Here is a 16,851-nt window from a genome sequence, read left to right as displayed (position 1 = left end):
TAGTCCAGAACTTCGTACATCTGTACAACGTGCATAAGGCCTATTGTATTCGTTGCAATGTTGTATTTCGACTCCGCCGTACCGCTGATGTTTGCTGCATGGCATACGCTATATGCGCTGTGTGCGGTTTGCAGTGTACCACTGGTATACGCTGTCATGTCATGTTTTATATGTGTATGTTTTGATATACATGTACGCTGTTTTTGCATGCTATAAATAGCTGGTGTTATTAGTGTTAATTGTTAATTATTTGATGAAGTGAAATATACTGTGGAAGAGAAAAGAGTTGTCCTCGTGCCGTGCGGTCGTTCGATCCTGACAATTTAGAGAACCTCAGAGGGTTCATAACAGTTTGAACAGAAATGCTCTCACACCATAAAAAGAATACGCCATCATGACGTATTCCTTTTATGGTGTGAGAGCATTTTTGGGCTGGCGGAGCCGCTTTAAACTCATGACTGGCATGTGGTCCATGATTGCATGAGTGCAATACTGCCAATAGATGACTTGCACAAAGATCCGAGCCGCGAGTGAGACGGGGCAAGTACACCCTGTGCACCCAGGCTACACTGCGTGCACCCTACACCGTCTGTAGTGTCCTTTTTTTGTCAGCATGAATGAACGGTGCACGGCATGTACATGATGTACATGTACATGCCGTGCACCGTAACTGTCTTCAGCAGCTAATGAGTCATGTGCACTTGTAGGGTTAGTGGAAGTACATGACTGTATATTATGTGAAGAGAAGCCAGGCGTTCAAACCAACCCAAAATACTCTTGCCATATTCTTCGGTGAAATAGTTATAAAAAAGATTGTCCGACAGTGAGCATAGAAGCAACCTCGATGCACCCAATAATATGGCATCCGGGAACAGCAAGTGTTGCACGAGGATCCCAAGAACACGTCAAGTTCCATGCTACCCGCCGCCATCAAAAGAACGAAGGATAACTGTGCTAGCCTAGTTCATATTCAATGTAACGCTATCGGTACGGGTTATAGGAGCCTGTTGGGAAGGCGTGGGTGAGCGTTTAAAATCTTGTACGGTTCGCACAGCACAACATACATGCAGCAGTTATTGCGACGGTTAACGTCGATGGACGAGAGTCGTAAAGCACAGTCCATGGGGGTTGACGTTTCTGGGCTTCCTTTCCGAAAGGAAATTTTTATTTCTTCTCTAATAAAGCAGAATCATGCTGATTATACCAGTCTGTTATGAAGACAAGAAAGCAGCCATGGACATTGTGCCACACTAAAGGAACGACAGGTAAAAGATAAAGCACTTCATCTGAAAACTCAAGGACTATCCATAAATACAGCAAATGATAATCCTAGCCTGGTAATGTCCAACTCCGTCATGTGAGCCATTCGGTGGGAAGCATAATGTTCGAAATGCTGAAATTTGAACAGTTGCAGTTGTGTTCGTCGCCACACAATGCCATCGCCAGTTCACATTCGAAATGTAGCCATTTTTACGCTTGTGTCCCTGTACACGGCATGGAAGGCTGAACAGATTCAACTCTTCCATCGCTTCCTGATCTGTACAGTAGTGCGGTTGCGTTCCCGTTCCTGACACTCACATCCGTCTCCGCTAACCAGCATCATGAGCACTCCAATGGTTCCCGCCGCTCCTTCCGTATCGTCCCAATGCGCCCCGTCAAGATGTGAATTACTGTAGGCAACGGAGCCAGTGTATGATGAAGGCGAATGCACTGTTTGATGATGCTCCAACAAATCCTTTCACCGTTGTGCGGAATTTGTAAGAAGAGTAGTGGCTCAACTGTAGGTCCAACGCAGAAGGTACCTCACAGCGCAGTTATGTTAGGTCCACAATAATGAACATACTCAGCAGACTGTGATGTGTATCAGACACACTCTGGCATTATTTGTTCCACATTCTCCCAGGAGATGAAATGTAGTTCAATCATGTCTTTAGTACATGGGGTACCGTTGCCTCGTTGCAACTAAACAGGTATGCAAGTTACTTTCCCATGAGACCCAGCCGCAGCTGCATCGTCGTCATTACCAGCTAATCATGAAGAGGTATGTATAATGTGACTTTCCACCACTCCCTGATTCAATCATAGTTTGCGAGCCTGCGCCAAACTGCTTTCTCACTAGAGCCAGGCATCGGATACATATGGCTTCAGTAAGGCTAACAATGCTATGTCTCTGGCCTAGATCCAAGTCTAGATACAGCTGCTCAGAGTAAGGGCTGATGAAATGTTCATATCGGAACAAGTGAGACTTCAACAGTAGCTAGTACACATCAGGCCTGAGGACTTCGCAGCGTTTCTCCAGCACACTTGTTCTCTCCTTCAACTCAGATACTACTTGAAGTACTACTAAAGGCCATCTGGCTCTCATACTCAGTCCTTCCACCCTTCATTTTCATGGTTTAGGCTTCCACTCGTCACTCGGCAGGTTCCTGGCCTCTCCGCAGTCTGTCCTCAGGAGAGGGTCGCTCTGGAGCTAGTGCAGCCGATTGAAAGGGAATCGAGTTCTTTCTCAGACGTCCACAAACTTTCGTTGTGCTTCACTTCGCTTCCACTGCGGGAAAGTAGTCACACTTCATGACCACGACGTGCTTGTTGCAGCCTACACCAATGATACTAAAATAATATTCCCTCATTTTTCTGCCTCCCGAACGGCTGGCTCGGAAAGGAACGTATGGAATGGGAGCCTCAGTTCCATCTCTCGTCTGCTAGTTCATTCAGGAGCGCAGCAGCGCTTCGGCATGACCGATACAAGTCGAATCAAAACAACTCTACCCTCTAGCTAAAAAAACTAGCTCAGTGTTCGTCAGGCAAAAAGCGAAACTTCGAAAGTCACGAACTCAAAAGGTGGGGAAGTGCAGAGTCAGAAGGTCCACTTGCCCCGTCTCGAACCCAGACAATCTTTGTGCAAGTCATTATCATGCCGCCCTACAAGATAATTATTATGGTTCGTTAAAAACAAAAGCAGTTCGCTACCAAGGGTCATTTTTGAATCGGTTCAAACAGGGCCGGAAATGGACAATGGTCCCTAGCACGCAATCCACCACTATAACAATACGAGTTTGTTATGAGTGGAGTCAACTGTGTATCCAACTTGGAACTTTGAGTAAAGCTTTCGAGTCGACATTCACTTTAAAAAATGGGACTTCTCAATACAATATCCACAATTTCTGAGTGCAATTTTCTGGATTTGGTGTTGATATCTTGCCTGGGGACCCAACAGACTGTACTTGCATCTAGTTGCCGCCTAACTGAGAACCTAAGGGATTCAGTGTAGTTATGTATAAAATTAATTGCCACCTAACTGAGAACCTAAGGGATGTTGTATTTCTCGCCGGCCCAGCGCAGCGAGATAGGCGAGAAATGATTTCTCGCGAAATATTTTCAGTTGCAAATATGGCATCTAGTGTGTTCTCTATTGTCGCTTCTTTCCTGACTTCTTCTGTCAGTTTTGAGTCTTACCAGTGTCCCTGCCCTCCCACCCTTCATTTTTGTGCATATTATCATTGCCTTTTATCACTGTTTGCCGTGATGTGCTTGCCATGCCTACATGATGCCTAATTGCCATTGGAGATATACACCCGGTTTTTTCCTTCACAACTGCGTCCGTCGGCGCGAGGGATTTTTCCCGGCTGGCTCGGTCCAGAAAAATTAATCTGACGGTCCCAAGTGGTTCTGCATCACGGCCTATTTCCGCTATCCATTGGCACGCCTATTCTATCTGAGACACTCTGTTCTCAGTCCTTGCTTCCATACCTCACTCGTTATCCGGTTCACATCTGGCTGCGGCCAACTACCCTTTAGTCACACCTGGCTGCGGCCAACTACCCTTCACTTTGTGTGCTGTCACTATTGCTGTCTATGTCTCTGTTTATGCCAGTATATGTGGAGCGAGAATCAGTGTAGTTATTCTGTTTCACATAGTACATCAAACGGACGATCAGGCCAAATATTTTACGATAATGGAAAGGGAGAAAAGAGAAGATAATTTTCAAAAGTGGAGTGGAGAAAGCACAGAGCGCAGAGGTCTCTAGGGACACGAGACCATGCGATTATTTGCCATGAAAGTGAACTTTCAAGGGACGCTAGATTTGGATGTGGTAGGACATGAACTTTAAAAACAGGGGGTAAAGGCGCTCCACAACAAACTTCGCAGCGACTATAATGTGGAACTGGTCCCTGTGAGATCCACGATATACACATGTGCGTGTGGGGAGAGGGGGGGGGGGGGGGGGGGCGCATCGATAAGAATCAGAAGCAAGGAATAGGTCCATTTGGACTTCGGAACCATGATTTGACATTGTATCCTCCCCCCCCCCCCCGTATTGCAGGCACTTTCTTGAATTCTGCTCCATTTCATGATCCACATACATGTGCCCAGACATCCACAAAACAAACAAGAAAATGTACCGAATTCTGCCGATTTTTCTGCATACATTATCCGCTGAGGGTTATCTCTTGCTCGCGTTCACTTGTACGCGATCACTTGTACGCGATCACTTGTACGCGATCACTTGTACGCGATCACTTGTACGCCTCCCCCTCAACCATACCACGAAACAGGATAAGGATCACTGTGAAAAGTGTGGTTTGCGCAGTGTGTGTGTGTGTGTGTGTGTGTGTGTGTGTGTGTGTGTGTGTGTGTGTGTGTGTGTGTGTGTGTGTGTGTGTGTGTGTGGTGTGTGTGTGTGTGTGTGTGTGTGTGTGTGTGTGTGTGTGTGTGGTGTGTGTGTGTGTGTGTGTGGTGTGTGTGTGTGTGTGTGTGTGTGTGTGTGTGTGTGTGTGTGTGTGTGTGTGTGTGTGTGTGTGGTGTGTGTGTGTGTGTGTGTGTGTGTGTGGTGTGTGTGTGGTGTGTGTGTGTGTGTGTGTGTGTGTGTGTGTGTGTGTGGTGTGTGTGTGTGGTGTGTGTGTGTGGTGTGTGTGTGTGTGTGTGTGTGTGGTGTGTGTGTGGTGTGTGGTGTGTGTGTGGTGTGTGTGGTGTGTGTGTGTGTGTGTGGTGTGTGTGGTGTGTGTGTGTGTGTGTGTGTGGTGTGTGTGTGTGTGTGTGTGTGTGGTGTGTGTGTGTGTGTGTGTGTGTGTGGTGTGTGTGCGACGTGCGTGTGGTGAGTGTGTGTGTGGTGTGTGTGTGTGTGTGTGTGTGTGTGGTGTGTGTGTGTGTGTGTGTGAGGCACAGTTCGCGGACGATTCCTCCCTGTTTGCAACATCGCGTGCTGGTGCTGAGATTGCCTTGGACCTGTTCAACTCGACCGCTTCGGAATTCGGCCTCAACGTGAGCGCGACCAAAACCAAGTGCTTGGTTGCGGGAGCTGGCGTCACGGCTGCGGACCAGGCGCCCATACAGCTTGCCGGTGTGGACATTGAGTGTGTGCCGGAGTTCAAGTACCTGGGGTGTATCATCAACTGTGGCGGCCGATCTTCGCAGGATATCAGCGCTCGGGTGGCAAGTGCGTCCCGGGCTTGTGGTGCTCTGCAGCAATCTGTTTTCAGGAACAAGAACTTAGATCTTCATATTAAACGCAGTGTGTTTAATGCTTGTGTCCTGTCTCTGCTCCTGTATGGGTCCGAGTGCTGGACGCCGCTGAAGCAGGACCTCCGTCGCATGTCTGTTTTCCACATGCGATGCGTGCGGTCGATATTGGGTATCACACGCCATCGTTGCTGGGATGACCACATATCCAACAGCCAGCTGCTTGAGTGGTGGGGTGACTCTGAAACCATCGTCACCAAGGTTCAGCATCGGCGCCTCGAGTGGCTAGGCCATGTCGCCCGCATGGACGATGTGCGGTTGCCCAAACAGTTGCTGTTCGGTACCCTGCCATCTCGTCGCCCGGCCCATGGCCCACGTCGGCGGTGGAAAGACTGCGCTGTAAAGGACCTCCGCTCACGAGACCTTGAAGCGGACTGGTACAGAGTGGCCTGTGACTCTCGCCCAGACTGGAGGTTGGCTTACACCTCGGACACCCGGATCCCCTCGTACCGGCACCGGTGATTTGTTTCACATGCGCGCGGCACTTCGCACGTCAGGGTGACCTCGCTAGGCACAAGTGCACGGCTGAACGGCAGAAGCCGGTTTCGGAGCAGAGAGGTGCATGTCAGTGCCCTCGGTGTCATCGTTGGTTCCGGAGCCGCGGAGGCTTGGCTGTGCATCGTTGCTCCGCTTCTACCTCGTGCCCAGTACCGACCGAACCAGCTGCTATTGTCACCGGTGACACTACCGCTCGGAGGTGCTGCAATGCTCACTGTGGCACCTGCAATCGTTGTTTCCGCTCAACCCAGGGACGCAACCGCCATCGCTGTTCAACGCACTGCCACCGACCAACGGCCAGAGAATGGGACAAGTTCCCGCATATGTGTATCTGCTCTCGCCGGTTCCGACTAGTCTCGCATCTGGAGCGCCATCGGGTGGCGTGCTCTTTCTCTCTCTCTGCTGCCCCTCCGGGGCCCACGTGACCCTAGTGGTAGTGGCTCTACAGGACAGGACAGGACAGGTGTGTGTGTGTGTGTGTGTGTGTGTGTGTGTGTGTGTGTGTGTGTGTGTGTGTGGTGTGTGTGTGTGTGCGTGGTGTGTGAGTGTAGTCCGAGAGTGTGACAGTTTTATACACATTCGATTGTTTGTTTCTTGTGTGTGTATGTGTGTGTGTCCACGTGACGCATGGCAAATGGACAATACAATAATGTACTTACATGTACGTCCGGTACGCAAACTAGTGAAAAATGCCTGTCAGAGTTGTGGAAGCATGAACATCCTCTTCATCTACATACATGTATGATGTGCTTGTATGAACATGTACAAACTACTTTCTCATCAGTCGGATGTAATGGACCTTATGTCATTTGTACAGATCCACGAAATCCAGTAGAATCCCGTAGACCCGGTAGGGTGTTGAATGTGCAGGACCCTATTGTGTTTTCTGCTATTTCCACTAAGAAATGGGGCCTGAAGGCATTTCATACGAAAACCCTTTTCTGACAAAGATCTAGCTAGTCATTAGCTCTAACCGAAGTGAAGAAGTTGGAAAAGCTATTGCTGGTTATTGAATTATGACGCTAAAAAGGTCAAATGCGCATGCATAGCACACATTCAACACCCTACCGGGTCTACGGGATTCTACGGGATTTCGTGAATCTGTACAAATGGCATTATTATTATTTTATTATTTATTTCACCTTCCCGTGGCCAGAGAATATAGCCTTATAGGCCAATATGGAGGAAGGGGGGGGGGGGGCGGTAGCCAGCCATGGCAGTAAACAAAAACAAAGCAAAAATAAATAAATATTATACATTACTGGAGGCAGAGAGAAACAAATCTGAACGAAGAATTAGCAGTTATTAGAACACGAGCTTCATGTTGGCCTTGAAATCCTTTAGCGTACAAGACGATTTTACTGATAGAGGCAGGGCCAGCCAGAGCGAATAGGCAGCGAAACACGGAGATCTGGTATAAGCTGATGTTCGGGCTTTAGGTAAAGTGCAGGGATTGCGCGTAGGACGAGTGGGAAGAAACCAGTTATATTTACGCAAGTGTGGCGGGGCTTTGTCAAGACGAATAGAATGAACAACAATACACAGTTTTCGATCCGCTTGACTAGAGATAGGGAAGGTGTTAAACATAAATTATCATACAGCTTGGCAGAAGGAAAGTGTGATGGTTTGCCTAAAAGGACTTTGAGTATCCTCTTATTGTGGACTTCCAGGGTACTCATTAACGATTTACTTAGTAGGGATGACCAGGCGGTTGAGCAATAGAGAAAAATGGGGAGAATATAGCAAGATAAAAAGGAGAATGCATTCAAGCGGTAGGTGGGAGCAGTGAGACACGAGGTAGCCAACAGCTTTACTGACTTTGCTACAGATATGGTCGACATGTCTACTAAACGATAAGTCTGAGTCAATGACCAAACCAAGATGCTTGTGTTGTTTTACCACTGTGAGGTCTGTGAGGGATCCGGGAAGAGTGAATGCATAGGTTGGCTCTGAGTCCGGCAGGAATAATATCTCAGTCTTGGCGATATTAGGTCTTAGTCTCCAGGTAGTCATCCACTGATGGACTTCGTTGATACCGCGCTGGAGACTGTCTCGCAGCCTGTCTAGACACTCATTGAACCAGAGCAGTGCAGTATCGTCAGCAAATAAGAACACACCTTCAACATGACTGGGAAGATCATTAATATACACTAGGAAAAGGAGGGGCCCTAGGATGGATCCCTGGGGCACTCCGGACAGAACAGGTGAAGCATCTGAGAGAAGTCCACCTACAAGGACAACTTGCGTTCTGTCGGAAAGGCAGACTGGCATAAGGTCGATTTAATCATCCCTTCTTGCTTTTTTATTGCCAGATATCACTGGCAGATAACACTTCACAACATAATGTCATGCCCCAAGTGCTGCAAATGCACAGTCATCCACGATTAACAACAGTCATCTCTGCTGCGAGTGTGTCTCGCCAAACACTAATAATGAGTGACATCCTAAAAATTAATGATTTCCAGTGTAGTTAAACAATCGACGAGGAGACAATAGTCGTAAAATGGCAATAAATAAGATAAATTGTGCACTCATAACAACAGCAAAAATGAAGAAAGTCAAGTTCCATAACGTTTTCTTGTGACTGTCATCAGTGGAGCGCCGTCACATAAAAATGTAATAACTAAAACACACCTGGTTTAGTTTTATTCGTTGCGCATGTTTCTTCAAGCAATTGCAGGTGTTGGAAGCTGTGTATATTCGTACTCGTGACCCTGTGCTATGTAAACAGAAAGAAAACGTTGTATCACTCACACTCTTCAAGTAATACACACGCACCATTACATTCATTCACACAGTATCACATTCATCTGCCACTACCTTTCTCACATACACTATATTCACACATTGCAAAGGTGCAAACTTCGCTTTTTGTACCTGTTAGCTGCTGTATTTCTACCTGAAACAAATATTAGCTACATGTATATAAGTGTGTGTTTTAGTTATTACATTTTTATGTGACGGCGTTCCACTGATGACAGTCACAAGAAAACGTTATGGAACTTGACTTTCTTCATTTTTGCTGTTGTTATGAGTGCACAATTTATCTTATTTATTGCCATTCCAGTGTAGTGAATGTCGTTTTGACCTGCGTCCTCAAGTATCACCTTTCACTGCTAGCAGCAAGCGGAAAATCTTGATGCTCGCAGGAGACTGGCGACCAGGACATGTTCTGCGTGTGATTACAATGAGAACTGGCCACCTGCGACGGAACAATTGTCTGTGAGCTGACCCTCCACATAGTGAACTCGTCAGAGACATACCCAAAACTGTGCTTCTCTGGATGGCAGTTGTTCGCCATGGGACATTAGCCAGCTAGATCGATGGGATATGGGATAGAGGGAACGATCAGAGTTGACTTGCGAACGCTGCACAGACAGTAAATACTTAACCCTTTGAGAGCCGATTGGAAATTTCAAAATTCTGCATATTTTCAAATTGTTTGGGACGTAACTTCAGTTCTACTCACTCAATCTTCACAATCTTGGGCTTCCTGGAAAGGTCTCCGCGAGAGGAAGAGACTGAGGTCACGCATGATGACCAGGACGAAAAACTATTTAACCAACAGGCTCGAACCAGCCACGTCGTGTGGCATGTGCAGTACATGATTGCGCATGCTTGATTATGACATGGGGCCGATATATGAACACGACCGTGTTTAATCCTGTGACGAGGAGTTGATGCAGGCGAAAGGCGCAAAAAGCATGACATTATACACCGGTAAGATATATTGCGGATCCACGTACAGCGTGTACATGTGTATGATGTATTCCACGTACAGGGTGTACATGTGTATGATGTATTCCACGTACAGGTGGTGGATCAAAGACTACCTTTCCGCCTCCGTGAGATTCCCCATGTTCAGACGTTAGGTGCAGCTTTAAACTGGTGCGGAAGGATAGATCGGATCCACCAACCAGCCAGAGGTCATAGGCCAACATGAAAAAAGAATTTGAGAAACACAAATGACCGCCACTATTCATTCACGTGGATACTGCATGTCAGGAGACATGGGCAGCAGCAGGTAAACACGCACCTACATTTAATATTATTTTTATTATTTTATTCCAAGCAACACATGGCTGGGGTAGCCAATGACCACTTTGCGTGGCGATTGCAGGGTTTTTATTGCCAACCATGGCTAACAAGGAAAAGAGTGAGAAGTCAAAAAGAAAAGGAAAAGAAGAAAGAAGCAAATATGGACTAAAATTGTGGTCTACTGGTAAAGCAAGGCGTTCCTGAATGCTGTTTTAAAAGTAGAAAGGCCCTTTGTCTCCTGGTGTCACATATCGGGCAGCGCATCGCATCGCTTCTTCCTCGAGTTCTTGCGCGTGTCTTGCGTTGCGCGCCGCGGAGAGCGTCTTGTTTTCTTGTAATGTCGATTCTCAACTGTCGGCTAAGCTGATTGTTCTCAGATGTGTGACCGGCATGGAACATGCAATCAGCTGCAAGTTTTTTTTTTTTTTTTTTTTTACTATTGAACACTCACTGCATGATGAACTAAAATGAGGAGAAGAACTCGACACAATGGTACATATCCAGCAGGACGGAGTGGGTGGGACCTGTGAAGCTCAGCCGACCAAGGGTCTCGGCATCACAGCTGCACATGTGCACCAAAGGAAACAAAATGGGGAGTGGAAGGGCGGGGAGGGGAGCAGGAGAGGAAGAACTCTAAGGGTAGGAAAGAGAGGAGGGGGGGGGGTAGGAAACCAGGAAACTTGTTATTCCAAGATATGAGTGCAAACAAGTACGCAAACAAGTACAAATATAGCAGTATCAAGATCATGATGCTGAGGCGAAAGTAGAGGCTGATTGCCGTGCAGATTTGACGAAAGATAAGAGGAGAGTTAGAGAGAGATATAGACAGATGAATTGGGAGTTTGATGAGAAGGGAGTGCTCCGAGAACATGAACAGGGTCGTACTGGCAGTGGCCTAGGGGCGATGTCCGTGGCCAATGACCAACCCGACCGTTTCAGGTAGCGGTAGGTCTGAACCTTGAACTGCTGCATCCCTTTGGCAGACGGTGCATCGCGGAGGAGAGTGGCTGGCAGTTCATTCCAGGCTTCGATGAGGCACTCCGGGAAAGAGCGCAGCGCAACATTGCACGATCTGGCAGGCAGGGCTGTCTGGAGTTGAAGCTCGTGCGCAAGGTTGGCTGCCGAGCGGCGACGTGTGGCAGGCGCGATGGCGGGTGCGATGGCTCTGGCTGGGCGTGTCGCTGCAAGAGCTGGCGGGCTTGCGATGTAATGGAGCTTGTACAGAGTTGTGAGGCCGGCCACACGGCGCCGCAGGGACAGAGTGTCCATTGCAGCCCCTGTCCCAATCAGGGTGAGGGCACGATGCTGGACTCGGTCCAGCTGTGAGAGATGGGTAGCCGCAGCTCCCATCCATACAAGTGGACAGTACTCCATTAGAGGCCGAATGAACCCCCGGTATGCTGTGGCCCGGCCCGGTGGGTCCAGGACTTGGCATGCCTTCCGGAAGAAACCAATTCGCTGTGTGGCAAGCACTGTGTCACAGCATGTGGCGTTGGGATGTGGGCATAAAGCGTGGTGTCATCTGCGTAAACAGCCGGAGTGATCCCTTCCGGTAGGACGTCGCAGGCGTCATTCACGTACAGCAAAAACAGTGTGGGCCCAAGGATGCTCCCTTGTGGGACCCCAGCATCAATCTTGTATGGTTCTGAAGATGCTCCGCCGACTACTGCCTGCAACTTCCTGTCATACAGGTAGTAAGACAGCCAGTTGAGGAGGGGACCAGTGATGCCATGACGCAGCCTTGTGGAGCACGCCTCGGTGTGAAACTTTGTCGAATGCTCCTGCTATGTCGACAGCCAGCACTCGGACTGCGCCACCACGGTTGACTTCGGAGACCCAGGAGTGGTTGAGAGACGTGAGAAGGTCAGATGTGCTGAGCCCCTGCCGGATTTCGTACTGGTAGATGGACAGAGCCTTTTCATGCTCAAGATGATTGATTATGGCAGTGTTGACAATCTTCTCCATGACTTTGGAGACAACAGATAACAAGGACACAGGTCGGTAGTTCTTAACAGCAGAATGAGATTGCTTCTTGTGTATCGGGACCACACGGGCTACTTCCCAGAGAGAGGGCTGGACATGTCACCGAAAACAGAGTGAGAACAGCTTGGCAAGTGGTGCAGCCAAAACTTTTGAGCACTGCTTCAGAACTCTGGCAGGGATGCCATCGGGTCCGGTAGCCTTGGTTGGATCCAGCTGGCGGAGCTGGCGCTGGACTGTCGCTTCCCGAAATCGGACAGTTGTCAGGGCAGATGTACACCTAGGAGGAAGGTCAGGAAGGTCGGAGTGCTGTAGATCTTGATCACCCAGACTGCATTTGCTCGCAAAGAATTCTCCAAAGCAAGTAGCCTTTTCCTGGTTGGTGACATATTCTCTACCCTGGGCGGAAGTACATGGACATTTACGTATCTGGATGTCCATTCCAGCATACCAGTGCACTATTAGTATTACAAAATGTACTGCAAAGTAATGACATGAACTGCACAACACCGTCGGCTGGTATGCGGGGTTACTACCAAGTCATTGTTGCCTTTTTTGCCTGGACATTTGGAGGTTCTTCACGTTTGCTTGGATACACTCACCAACTTAACATGCTGTTGGTTGTCAGCATGTAACAAGGTGGAGGACACCCTGTTCGGAAACAGTGACCTTTCTACAACCATCCACGGTTGGTAGAGCCCCGGTCTGTTGAGACTATCTGAACCGTTTTGATCTTAGACCCGGTTCTGACCCTCTTTATTCTAGGGGGTCATTTTCTAGACTTCTCCTAACGTGAGTCGTGTATTCTGTGATCACCCTATCCTGGATGTCTTCTTGGTTTATACCAGTAGCGAAGTTGCACGGTGTGATCTCAGAGCAAAGATATGCCTGTCACTGCATGTATAAGTACATGTACGATAAAACCTGTGACTAACGACCACCCCTTGGGGCCAGAGAAAGCGGTCTTTAGTGGAAGGTGGTCCTTAGTTAGAGGTTTGCACCGCGCAACCATACTCTTGTATATGAATGTATTGTATTTGTATTTATGGATTCTCCACGGGCCTTAGCCTAAATCGAGAGAGTCAATGTGAGACCATCATTCTGGCCTGGCGAAGTGGTCTGTAGTACCAGGCTGGTCGCTAGTCACAGTGGTCTTTAGTTACAGGTTTTACTGTATAGCGTTTCCACCCTCATGCGACCTGAAATTGTGGCGCGGAGGACCCTAGGCGACTCAAGCCAAGGCGGTAATTCCAACAGTTTCTCCCCTCCATATTTTGCTCACTTGCAGTGGGCAGTCGCCCTTGGCGGAAACTGCTCTCCTTACGCATGCATTGCACAGGACACAGCACAATTGCAATATCACATTGTGATGACTGGGTGTGTTGGCCAGTGCATTTTTGAACATGACCAGTAAAGCCATGACTGTGAACAGGGCTGATACGCATCGTAACTACACAATAGGCGTGAGCATTGGACTCTGGAAAAGTACGTAAATAATTTCATTACACAAGGCAGAACAACAGACACCAAAAAGCTTTCTCGTAACTCCGAGTTTCGTGTTTCAAAAAACACTCATCAGGCGATAAAACATAAAAGTGCTATTCGCTAGTTACATGTACATTGTGCATGTATATAGGGCAATTATAATGTTAAATGTAGGCTAAAGCAGTGCTACAACCACGACACGTGAGGCGATAACACCAGCACCAAGAGTCCATAACCCAAGAGTATGCAATTGTGATCTCTTTTCTATGGGCCAACCGCGCGGCGCGCTGCCTTCATTACATCATTCAGCTGCAGTCCGCGCACTGCGGAAAATCAAACACCGCACTTTCCCTCTAGTTTGAAATGAACTTTCGAACGGAACTGTAGTTCACGCGCCAGAATTCAGAGATTGTGTAGGTACTGGAACGAATCGAGCAAGAACGGATGGGCTCGTGCGAGAAATTGAGAGTTTGAATGCATGCTTTCAGAGCGTGATGAAGGCAAGGTACATAATGAAGGCAGCGCGCCACGCATGCACCCATAATTACAGTTGCATACTCTTGGGTTATGGACTCTTGCCAGCACTGGAATACACTGTGACTCTAAATTGCATTAAAGGGGAAGTTAAGGCAAAAATTAAAATTTCACCAGTTGTAGTCTTCGGGGTGCTGAGTCGAATGGTCTTGGTCCGAGGAAGCTGAGACGCTCCCTTCCTACTTGAATCCCAATCGAACTCGCGCACTTCCACCGAAACTGGGTGACTGCGCCCTACTAGATGGGGATTTGTATGCAAAATGTCACTAAAAGCGCCATTTCGTTCTTATAAAAGCACGGATGACCGCGATTGGCCCATATGTTGTAGTCTTTGGGACGCTGAGTCGACTGGTTTTGGTCCGAAAAGGCTGCGATGCAGCGTTTCTCCTTTATTCCCAATCGAACATGGTTGAAGAAGCGGTCACGTGGTCCTGGGTGCCCAAATCACCTTGTCACCACGCCAGCAGGTGACAACTTTCACACCAAGGTTCAACTCGGGTTCAACTCGAGTGACAGGACTGCACCCAAAAAAGGTCAAACAGGCTAGTAAGTTGTACCCTGCAGGCACGGTGACCAGGTGACTGGTGTACGCAGGAGCACGTGACCGCTTGTTCAACCATGTTCGATTGGGAATAAAGGAGGAACGCCGTATCGCAGCCTTTTCGGACCAAAACCAGTCGACTCAGCGTCCAAAAGACTACAACATATGGGCCAATCGCGGTCATCCGTGCTTTTATAAGAACGAAATGGCGCTTTTAGTGACATTTTGCATACAAATCCCCATCTAGCAGGGCGCAGTCACCCAGTTTCGGTGGAAGTGCGCGAGTTCGATTGGGATTCAAGTAGGAAGGGAGCGTCTCAGCTTCCTCGGACCACGACCATTCGACTCAGCACCCCGAAGACTACAACTGGTGAAATTTTAATTTTTGCCTTAACTTCCCCTTTAAACAGGTATTCACATGCCCGTCTCTTACTCTGTATGTAAACATGGTGAAAATTCACCTAGGGTTCCCAGTAAAAAGGCAACGCCTGTTGGGACTCCCCTAGTAAAATAATAAAATCTACTACTACTACTACTACTACATGTATGTACAGTGTACATGTAAGTATACTTGCACACGTACATCTACAGTACAATGTACGTCACGAGTCGATGGTGATCACTGCACACTGCAGCCAACAACAACAACAACAACAACATGCAATCAAGGAAACCTGACTTCAGAGTGATGGTGAGCGTTGAGTTTGCTGGAGAAATGTCAAGACATGTAGTGTCAAGACAAAAAAAACCAGCACACCCCGCTGTGAAAGGAATGCATGTAACACGATAGTAGTGCAGCTAGTTCTGCAATAGAATTCAATTATTTCTAAGGTCGAAGTGCAAGTACATGTACATGTACATTGTACACGTGATTGTAGATTTAAACCTCTGATGCATTCTTGACAGCTTTCCTTCTTCCGCAACCAATGCATGTTTCTCAGCTACATGTTCGCATCAAGTTAGTCAGAAAGTTTGAGTTACACACGGCCAGCAGCACTGAGCCTTTACTCTCTGTACCATGTGTACTGCGACAGGCATTTAGTCCCAACTCCAGCACATGCACTCTGTTGTGGCGACTCCACTCGCCACGCCAGCCAGCAACACGACTTCAAGGTGTTCTATTATAATGGCATGTACATTCTCCATTTTTTTAATGTCTCTACTGTAAAACCTGTCAAGGCGACCACTCGGATAGGGCGATCACCTGTCGAAGAAGACCACTGAAACCAGGATGCTATTTCCAGTCAAATGACCCTCGATAAGGAGACCACCTGGTAACAGAGACCACATTTTGAAGGTTCCTTGAGTGGTCGTCTTAGACAGGTTTCACTGTACCTATATTGAAGTGATTTGTGTGATTGAAAAAGCTGCATGGAGGAATTCTACATCATACATGTCACTTGGAATACATTATCTACTCTAACTTCGAGTCGTTTTGCAGGCTCATGTGCTGAATGAGGTCGGCCGGAGAGCGCATGTTGTGGCACTTCGACTACATCATGATGAACATGCATAACCTGCTTACCCTCCCATGCCTTACTCTTTAATAGACATAGCAAAAATGTATTTGGTAAGTGTTCTATTTTTAAAGGAAATGACCAAAATGTAACATGTTATCTGTAGTTTGTGTGCAACACTAACACTAACAGTTATAAGTAAGATGTTGTGTAGTCAGAAGGTGCAAATAAATAATATATTTCACGGTTTGCGTGAGACTCGGCTAGCCCTTTCCCAAAGGTGCTCGCCCTTTTTGGCCCTTTTTGGCCCTTTTTGGAAAAGCCCGTTTCTTTCGCCCTTTATGGTTTTTGGTGAATATCGCCCTTTTGAGCTTTTTTAGCTGAAAAAGTGCTAAAATCTGTTTGCTCATGCATGCGATCACATGTGCACAGTTTCCGAGTGCGCGATGGGCCTTGGCACGCCGCTTTTTGGGGGGGGGGGCAACAAGTTGGTAAAGCTTGTACCCGGTACCCGGTGTACACAATGATGAAAAAAGTGTTTTTTTTCAAACTTACTTCCTGTTTTGCCTTTCGTGGACCCATAAATGGAAGAGTGCTTATTCAAAACTCAGCTTGGATTCATATCTTAACATGTATCATGGCTATGCTTCACTGAAAAAAGAGCACTTTTTGCCTGTTTCACTGAAAAAAGAGCACTTTTTGCCTGTTTTAACTGAAAAAAAGAGCACTTTTTCAGCATATTTTGAGGGACGCGAAAAGCACTAAGTGCGAATTAAAAGAGCACCTTTGGGAAAGGG

General features: G+C 47.6%; 1 protein-coding gene across 1 annotated transcript in view; it reads right to left on the bottom strand.

Moving 5' to 3' along the window:
- The window catches only part of LOC135816970 (cyclin-dependent kinase-like 2), a 198,421-nt gene that overhangs the window by 62,182 nt on the left and 119,388 nt on the right, over window positions 1-16,851 (bottom strand). The gene's annotated exons all lie outside the window — the stretch shown is intronic.

Source organism: Sycon ciliatum, chromosome 5 (assembly GCF_964019385.1).
Source record: "Sycon ciliatum chromosome 5, ocSycCili1.1, whole genome shotgun sequence".
NCBI lineage: Eukaryota > Metazoa > Porifera > Calcarea > Leucosolenida > Sycettidae > Sycon > Sycon ciliatum.
The sequence above is the reverse complement of the archived record's forward strand: the minus strand, read 5'-3'. Positions and strand labels throughout refer to the sequence as shown.